Genomic DNA, 8,862 nt, shown 5'->3' on the forward strand with positions numbered 1-8,862 from the left:
ATCCCCAGTGGGTGTGCAGGAGGCAGCTGATCGATGTTTCTCTCTCATCAATGTTTCTAGCTCTCTATCCCTCTCCCTTCCTCTCTGTAAAAAATCAATAAAATATATTTTAATAAAAAATAAATAAATGAACAAAGAAATCTGTGTGACATGTGTAGAATGACAGTCACCTAATTACATAACAAACGTGGAAGCAAATAGGCCAAGATGTTGAGCGTTGCTAATTCTGAAAGATGAGGATATGGATAAAATTGTCCTTTTCTGCTTTTGCTTTTGTTTTTTTAATTTCTCCCAATTAAAAACGTAAAGGGCCCTAACCGGTTTGGCTCAGTGGATAGAGCGTCGGCTTGGGGACTGAAGGGTCCCAGGTTCGATTCTGGCCAAGGGCATGTACCTTGGTTGCGGGCACATCCCCAGTGGGGGGGGTGTGCAGGAGGCAGCTGATCAATGTTTCTCTCTCATCGATGTTTCTAACTCTCTATCCCTCTCCCTTCCTCTCTGTAAAAAAATCAATAAAATATATTTTTTAAAAAAACAAAAAAACGTAAAGGTCATTGGATGCCGTGTGGTAGACTGAATTGTTGGTCTCAGCGCTTGATGCCTCCACAGCCTTGACATGTGGAGTGCCCTGGAGCTTAATCCGTGGTCCTCTTCTCTCGTCATGCTCACTCCCTGGATGATCTCATTCGACCTCATGGCTTTAAATAACCAGTCTAGACCTCTCTCCTGAACTCCAGACTCATATATATCTAACTGCCTCTTAACATTTCCAGTTGACTGCCCTAAGAGGCATCTTAAATTTAACATGTCTAAAATTGAATTCCTAATTTCACCCCCTCTGAAACAAAAACAAAACAAACTGCATCTCCATCTCAGTCAATGCCAAGTCCATACTTCCGATGGCTCGGGCCAAAACCCCTGGAGTCGCCCTCGACTCCTCCCTCTCAGTCGCACTCCCCACCCAACCTGTCAGGAAATCCTGTTGATTCCACCTCAAAATATACCAGAATCTGACCACTTTTCCACACCTCCTTCACAATGGCCCTGGTCCCAGCCACAGCCTCTCTCGCCTGTATTATTGGAAGGCCTCCTAATTCCTTTCCCTGTTTCTGTCTTTGTCTTTTTTCATTCTATTGTCAGCACAGGAGCCAGAGAGACCCTGTTAAACCACGTGGTAGATCTTCCCAAACGACCCCCCAATTCATCATGCTTCTTGGCGGTCATACTCTTGCATAGCGCCCTCCCGTGGTGAAATTGGGCTGGCCTTTCACCTTGCTTTGACTAATAAATAGCAGAAGCCACGGTGAGCTGTTCCTGGCCCGGGCCTTAAGGGCCTTAAGAGGCTTTGCAGCTTCCACTTCTGCTTTCTTGGAATTCTGGCCTGGGACCGCCATGTAAGGAGGTGGACTTCCCGAGTGGAGGACAAGAGGCCACGTGGAGGATCGGACAGCCAGACCTGAGTGAGGCCAGCTTGGACATGCCGGCCCAGCCCATCCTCCGGGTGAAGGGAGCCACTGGAGTGAGCACCAACAGAGAAACTGTCCAGCCAACCCACAGAATCACAGGAAATAATAAATCATTGTTTTGAGCCACTAAGTTTGGGGCGATTTGTTGTACAGCAACAGATCACTGGTACATCCATAAATCAGGTCGTTTCATCTGTGCTAGACATCCTCTACTGGCTTCCCGTTTCACTTAAACTTGAAGCCAAAGTCCTTATACGCACAGGGCCCCATGCAACCTGCATCCCCACCACCATTACCTCTGACCTCACGTCCCCTGCTCTTCCCTGGCTTGCCCCGTTCCAACCACATGTCCTATACACACCAGCCATGCTTTCCCCTTCGTGGCCTTGGCACTTGCTGTTCCCTCTGTGTGCAATGCTCTTCCCCACTCCACCCCAGGTTCGCATGGCCCCTCCCTCATTGCTCCAAGTGACTACGGAAGTGACACTATGTCAGTGAGGCCTCTCTGACCACCTTGCACTGCCCCTGTCCCTCTTCTGCTCCCCTTTCCCTGCTCTGTTATTGTCCGCAGAGCTCATCCCCATCGAACATACCACTTATTTTGCATGTTTATTTCATTACACACATATTTTTGCCTGTTTTGTTCAATGTTGTATCCCCAGAACTGAAACAGAGCCTAGCACACAGGAAGTGCTTGGGAAATGCTTGATAAGTAAGGGAGCATTGCAGCTCCTCCAGCCACCTCACCATGGTCTTGGTTCTGCCCCTCCTGGCCCCTGCTCCCTCAGCCCAGGGGGCCCAGCGGGGGTTGAGTGTAAAGACTGAACCCCAAGGCTTCTCACCTATGAGACCAAAAGAGCAGCAAGGGATTAGACACCTGCCCAGGGAGGGGATGGCCCAGATTTGTGGGGGCCTTGTGGCCATGTGCGCAGACACTATTTCCCACAATGCAGGACCCAGACCACAGTGGGGGAAGAGCCCTTGGGGCACTGTGGCAGATTGATTTACCCCAAACACCCACTGCCATATTTCCACATGCTCTTTGAGATCACTATCTGTCCCCATCAAAAGTCTGAACCTATATTCTCTCCCCTCAAATCCAAGAGAGAAGTTGTGGCTCCAGCAAAGAACTGAATGCCTTGAAAGTGACGCCATGTAACTTTCAAGGGCAGGTCATGAAAGGCAATATGGCTTCATCTGGCTCCGGCTCTCAGGATGCTGGTCCTTGGAACCCGGCCACAATGCTCTGAGGAAGCCCAGGCCACATGGAAAGGCCACAGGCAGGTGTTCCAGCTAAAAGTTCCAGCTGCGGCCTCAGCCAATAGTCAGCATCAACTCAGGCGGCCCAGCTCTACCCCATCCTGCCTGCTTAACCCCCAGTGGAAAAAAGGTAAATGATCCACACGCCCCAACTTTGCCCAAACTGCAAATTTGTGAGCAAATGTGTTTGGGCTGTTTTAAACTAAGTTTCATTACATAGTCATAGTTACTAGAACAAGCACAAAAGTTCATTTCGCTCCCTAAGGAAACCAAGAGGTAAGTACTAGCACTCCCATTTTATAGCTGAGAAAATGGAGGCACAGCAGGGCCAAGATCTTGCCCTAGCTCACAGAGCTAGTAAACGAAGAAGCGGGAATGACATCCAGGTCTTGCAGACATCTCAATGCATGCTCACTCCCATCCCCCACTCCTGCCCTCCCATCTGGACCACAAAGCCCACCCACGGGGGTTGCTAGAGTTCAGCCATGTCCTCCAGCAATCAGGCCAGTGACGGTGGAGCCTGGCATTGGGCTCAGTCCCTCTCTGAGTGCAAACCCCTTCTCCGCTGAAGGGCAGCTGCTTTGGGAAGAAGGCCAAAGAAGAGGGTGTGAGCCAAGACCTGCTGTGCATGTCTGGATCCCAATTAACAGCCAAAAAAGTCCACTTCCCGTGCCAAGGGGACTGGAAGGAGGGAAGAGATGGAAACCCCTGTGCCGGCAGGTGGGCCACTGGGCGTGAGCTCCCCTGGGGAAGGTCCCAGATTAGACTTTGCAAGCTCAAGAAACCTCATTGCCATGAAACATACAGCACGATTTGGCCCCTACTTCAGGAAATTTGGGGGCAGACAGATGATGCAGCTACAGCCACAAAAGCAATGGAAGAAAAACTATACTCAGCTGCAGACACACATGTGCACACTCACATATGCACACATGTCCCACACAATTATCTGTATGCCCTGACACATGTACGTGCACACACATGCACAAACATATATACAATACAAAACGCACACATAGACTCACTCATACACACCGTGTACATATAGAATCCTATCTAATAAAGAGGGAATATGCTAATTGACTGTCCTGCCCTCAAAGATGGCGGCACCCAGAGCCAATAAGGAGGGAATATGCTAATTGACTGTCACACCCTCAAAGATGGTGGCACCCACAGCCACAAGATGGCAGCGCCCAGTCCCCTCAGCCCCCTAGCCCCCCAGGGCTGGCCCGAGGTGCAGGTAACCAGGGCCGGCTGAGGCTTGCACTGCTGGCAGTGGCAGCAGCAGAGGTGTGATGGGGCATTGCCTTCACCTGATGGCCAGGTTGCCTCCTGCTCCTGAGGGCTCCTGAACTGTGAGAGGGGGCAGGCTGGGCTGAGGGATCCCCCCTCCAGTGCATAAATTTTCATGCACCAGGCCTCTAGTGAATATGCATTTACATGCAATACCCATGAAGTATGACTATACAGGTACACAGAAGTTGAACACACCAGAGCACACATCAGCACTCATATTCACAGACATGAATATATTCCCACTTAGATGCATACACACACTGACACACATGCCCAATTTCCCATTGGCTCTTCCCAAGCAGATATTGGGGCCCATCAGTTTTTTGAGGACTTGCAGAGATAGTGCAAGAACTTTGGTTCCTGGAATCTGAGGAAAGGGGATAAATGGATGGATGAAAGAGGTTCAAGTGACCCTGCCTATTTTGAAGTTCAACATCAGCCAATTCCTCAGCCCCTTTAGATGCCTTTCTGATGTTGACCCTCACAGGTTCTTCAAACCTAATGACATCCTTCAAAGTGGGCTGCAGCCAGTTCCACCCATTGAAGTTTTAGGGGTGATGTCATGTCCCTTGGACTCTAGACTCTTGTATCCAACTCTCCACTATACCTCTACTTGGATGTTGACCTCCCACCACAAACTCAGAATATACCAAACTACCAAAACTGACTTAAAAGGAAATAAAAAGTCTTAATTGACCTATAACAAATAAATATTTAGTCAGTAATCAAAAACTTCTCACAAACAAAAGCCCAGAACCAGATGGCATCACTAATGGATTCTAACAAACATCTAAAGATGGATTAACACAAGCCCTTCACAAACCCTTCCAAAAAAACAGAAGAGGGGGAAACACTTGTCAATCATTCTAGGATGCCATTACCAAGAAAACTACAGACCAATATTCCTAATGAATACACTAGATACAGAAATCCTCCACAAATACTGGCAAGCCGAATTCAGCATCACATAAAAATGATTTAGACAGTTGTCCTCGGCATCGGAGGGGGGTTGGTTCCAGGGCCCCTAAGGATACCAGAATCCGTGAATGCTCAAGTTCCTTCTATAAAATGGTGTAGTAGCCCTAGCTGGTTTGGCTCAGTAGATAAAGCATCGGCCTGTGGACTGAAAAGTCCTGGGTTCGATTCTGGTCAAGGGCACATGCCTGGGTTGCAGGCTCACTCCCCAGTAGGGGGAGTGCAGGAGGTAGCTGATCAAGGATTCTCTCTCATCATTGATGTTTCTCTCTCTCTCTTTCTCTCCTCTCTGAAATCAATTAAATATATGTATATTTTTTAATTAAAATAAAAAATAAAATGGTGCAGTATTTGGATATGACCTAGATGCATCCTCCTGTATACTTTAAATCATCTCTAGAGTACTTATAATACCCAACACAATGGAAATGCTATGTAAGTAATGGTTATAGATTATTGTTTAGGGAATGATGACAAGAAAAAGGTCTGTACATGTTTAGTATAGACACAACCACTGTAGGCTTAACATAGTACAAGTCAGCAACAACATAACTTCCCTTTTTTCCAGTTATTTTCTATCCGAGATTGGTTGAATTCATGGATGTAGAACCCATGGCTATGGAGGGCCGACGGCACACCATGGCCAAGACAGGATTTATCCCAGGAATGCAAGGTTGGCTACACACAACTATCAATCAATGTAATACACCATATGAATGGAATAAAGGACAAACAACACAATCATCTCAATTGATGCAGAAGACACAAGCCAGATCTCCCGCTCCTCAACACAAAACCCTGTCTCACTCTCAGTAAAAGCTGAACCCACCTAGTACCCATGAGGCCCTATGTAATCCGGCCCCATCAACTTCTTGTTCTCTTCTCCCTCCCTCCCTTCACTCTCTCCACACTAACCACAGGCTCCTTGCTGCTCCTCGAATCCACCAGGTACACTCCTGCCTCAGGGTCTTTACAGTTACTGTTTCCTCTGCCTGGAAAACTGTTCCCCTAAATGGCCACATAATTCACTCTTTCACCTCCTATAGGTCTTCATGCAACAACCACTTTCTCAGGGAGGCCTCTCTGGTTACACTACATAAAATTGCAGCCCTTGTCCTGGCCAGTGTAGTTCAATTGATTGAGAGTTGTCCCACGCACCAAGAGGTCACCTGTTCAATTCCCAGTCAGGGCACATGCCCACTTTGTGGGCTCCATCCTCAGTAGGGGGCATGCAGACATCTCTCTCATCGATGTCTCACTCTCCCTCTCACTTCTCTCTCTAAAAAAATCAATAAAAACGTATTTTTTAAAATGTGCAGCCCTCTTCCCACAACCCCACATACTCCCTATCTCCCTTCTCCTCAATGTTTTCTAAGCATTTATGATCATCCAGAACATTGTGAACTTTACTTCTGTATCTTTCCTGTTGTCTATCTCCCCCGACTAGAATGAAAGCTCCCTGAGAACATAGATATCTTAGTCTGTTTTATCCAGTGTTACATCCATAGCATTTAAACCAGCATGCCACTCTATAGGCACTCAATAACTATGTGTTGGATAAATAAATGATCGCACATAGCTAGTCACTCAACCGTTCACTCAGCAAGCAGTGACCACCCCTCCCATCCCAAGACGCCTGACATTATGTTTCAGGCTGGAGTTCTGAGAAAGATTAAAGCCACCCTGGGCCCTGCTGGGAGAGGGTGAAAGTATAAATGACCATGGACCAAGGAAGGCAATGCTGAGGGGCATGGAGGATGGGGAGAGGGTCAGGCCTACCAATCAGGGAAGGCTCCATGGAGAGATGGTGCTCAAGCTGGTCCTGGAAGGCCCGGAGTGGTCCGGGCATATGGAAAAGGGGTGGGGGCAACAGAGGGAGGCCCCAGATGCGGGAAGCCTGGGGCATGTCCTGGAAATCCAGAGGGGACCTGCACGGCCGGACGGCATGGGGATAAGGCTACTAAGATTGTCAGGAGAGTCTGTGAGGGGCTTTGAACTCCAGGATGAAGAGTTCGACTTGGTTCCAGAGGCACCAGGGAGCCATGCAAGGCTTCGGAGCAGGGAAGGTCCATGGTGCCGCTCTGGCAGAGTGGGAAGAACAGATCGTGGTGGGTGGGCAGGAAGGTGGCTCCCAAAACAGTCTTGGAGAAAGACAGGAAGACATGAGCCAGGAAAGGACAGAGGGGACCGAGAGAAGTGAGTAGGTTGGCAGTATTAGGGTTTTATAACCACTTTGGGGGAAGGAGCTGGAGCCTGAATCTCAAGTCAGAACTTCAGGTGGACTTCAGAGGTACAGCAGGACGGTGGCGGTGGGGGTCTGTCGGGAGGTCCAGAAGAAGCGCACGGCTTCCGCGAGGCTGGAGTTCCGGCCGTGGAGACTCAGCACCGCTGGGCATCGTGCCAGGGCCAAACACGAGCCACAGGCAGGAGCAGCTTCCCAGCGCTGGGAGACGCCTGCATCCTGGCCTCCTGCCTCCCTGCCCCTCAGCCCGCACCCGGCAGGCCTGGAGGAGAGCTTCTCCAGCCGGCTCTGTCCGCCAAGACGCAATGTCATTTCTAGATGAGCCCTCCAGCTCTGGAAGCGTGCCAGGCTGTGGGAGGGGGGACAGCTGTGTCCCCAAAATACAGCCAAGGAGCTGCCTCCCAGAGCCAACCAAGCAGAGGCAGAAGCAGAGCTGGCAGGGGGGCCACGGCCCCAGCCAAGGCAGGGACAGGCCTTTGCCGGGCCTCCATCTGCCTGGGCCTCAGCCCGCCTGCAAGGTCAGCCCATCGAGGTCCCACCGGCTGGAGATGATGGTCCCAGTCACTCTTCTGCTCCCTCAGCCAGAAAGCATTAAGGCATTTGTCGGCGCCAAGTGTATGCAGGCTGTTTCTCTCCCATGCAGGTGACAAAGGTCAGTGCAGCATGAAGGACAGACACTTTATAGTCTGCGGGGCTGAGTTTGGGTTTCGTCTGTTCTGTTCTTTGTGTTGCTGTCTCTGGGCCTCAGTTTTCCAATCTGTCAAGTGCACATGAATGAGAAAAAGCCTTCCCCGTGAAGGTGTCATAAAGACCAAATAAGAGCAGAGGGAGAGAAGCATGCTAACTGGACTTGTCTGCTCTCCAGGAATCTCAGCAGAAGCCCAACCAGAGCTAAGGACTCAGGTGAGAAGCTCCGCACCTTACAAGAGGCGCCGGACACACCCTCAGGGTTTAGAGAGAGAAATGGAGCTGTCCCGTGTGGCCCCGGCTTGTATAGAAGGCTGGAGACTTGGGCTGGGAGCGTCTATTTGAAGCGTGAGAAAGCTGAGTGAGGGGCCTTGGCGACACTCACAGACAGGGCAGTGCCCACCAGGAAGGAGGCTGGCCTCTCTTTCTGGCTGGACGCCAGGGAAATGCTGACCCTTTCGCACCAGGACCACCCAGGAGCATCCACAGAGGGCATCCTCAGGGCATCTTGAAGCATGTCAGCTGGCACTGGGAGGCTGAGGACAGCAGTGCCAGAGGGAGCAGCCTGCAGTGTGGGGTGAGGAGAGAGGGCAGGGGTGGGGGCAGCTGCACTTTCTGAGTTCATCCAGGGGGTTAAACAGACACAAGAGAGGAGACAGGCTTGAGGCTCACGAGAGAAGCCCCACAGGGTGCCTGTTGGGACACGGGGTCTGGCAGGAAGGTTGGAAAGGCACCACCTGACGAGGGGCAGAGGGGGAAGCGAGAGGCCGGCGGTGACTGTGTCGGCTGCATCAGGGAGCCGCACAATGCTGCAGCCAGGGCCCGGGTCCCAAACACCTAACGACGTGGCCCAAAGCGAGGCATCAGCCAGCTTCTGGGCACCCGCCCGTGGAGGCCACGCACAGTCAGCAAAACAGCTCAGCTCCCATTTGGGGT

The 8,862-nt window shown here is 50.6% G+C and overlaps 1 protein-coding gene across 1 annotated transcript in view; it reads right to left on the reverse strand.

Moving 5' to 3' along the window:
- Positions 1 to 8,862, reverse strand: part of SPNS3 (spinster homolog 3 (Drosophila)) — a 44,202-nt gene that overhangs the window by 16,110 nt on the left and 19,230 nt on the right. The window lies entirely within an intron of this gene.

This window comes from Myotis brandtii, unplaced genomic scaffold (genome assembly GCF_000412655.1).
Source record: "Myotis brandtii unplaced genomic scaffold, ASM41265v1 scaffold284, whole genome shotgun sequence".
Classification (NCBI taxonomy): Eukaryota; Metazoa; Chordata; class Mammalia; order Chiroptera; family Vespertilionidae; genus Myotis; species Myotis brandtii.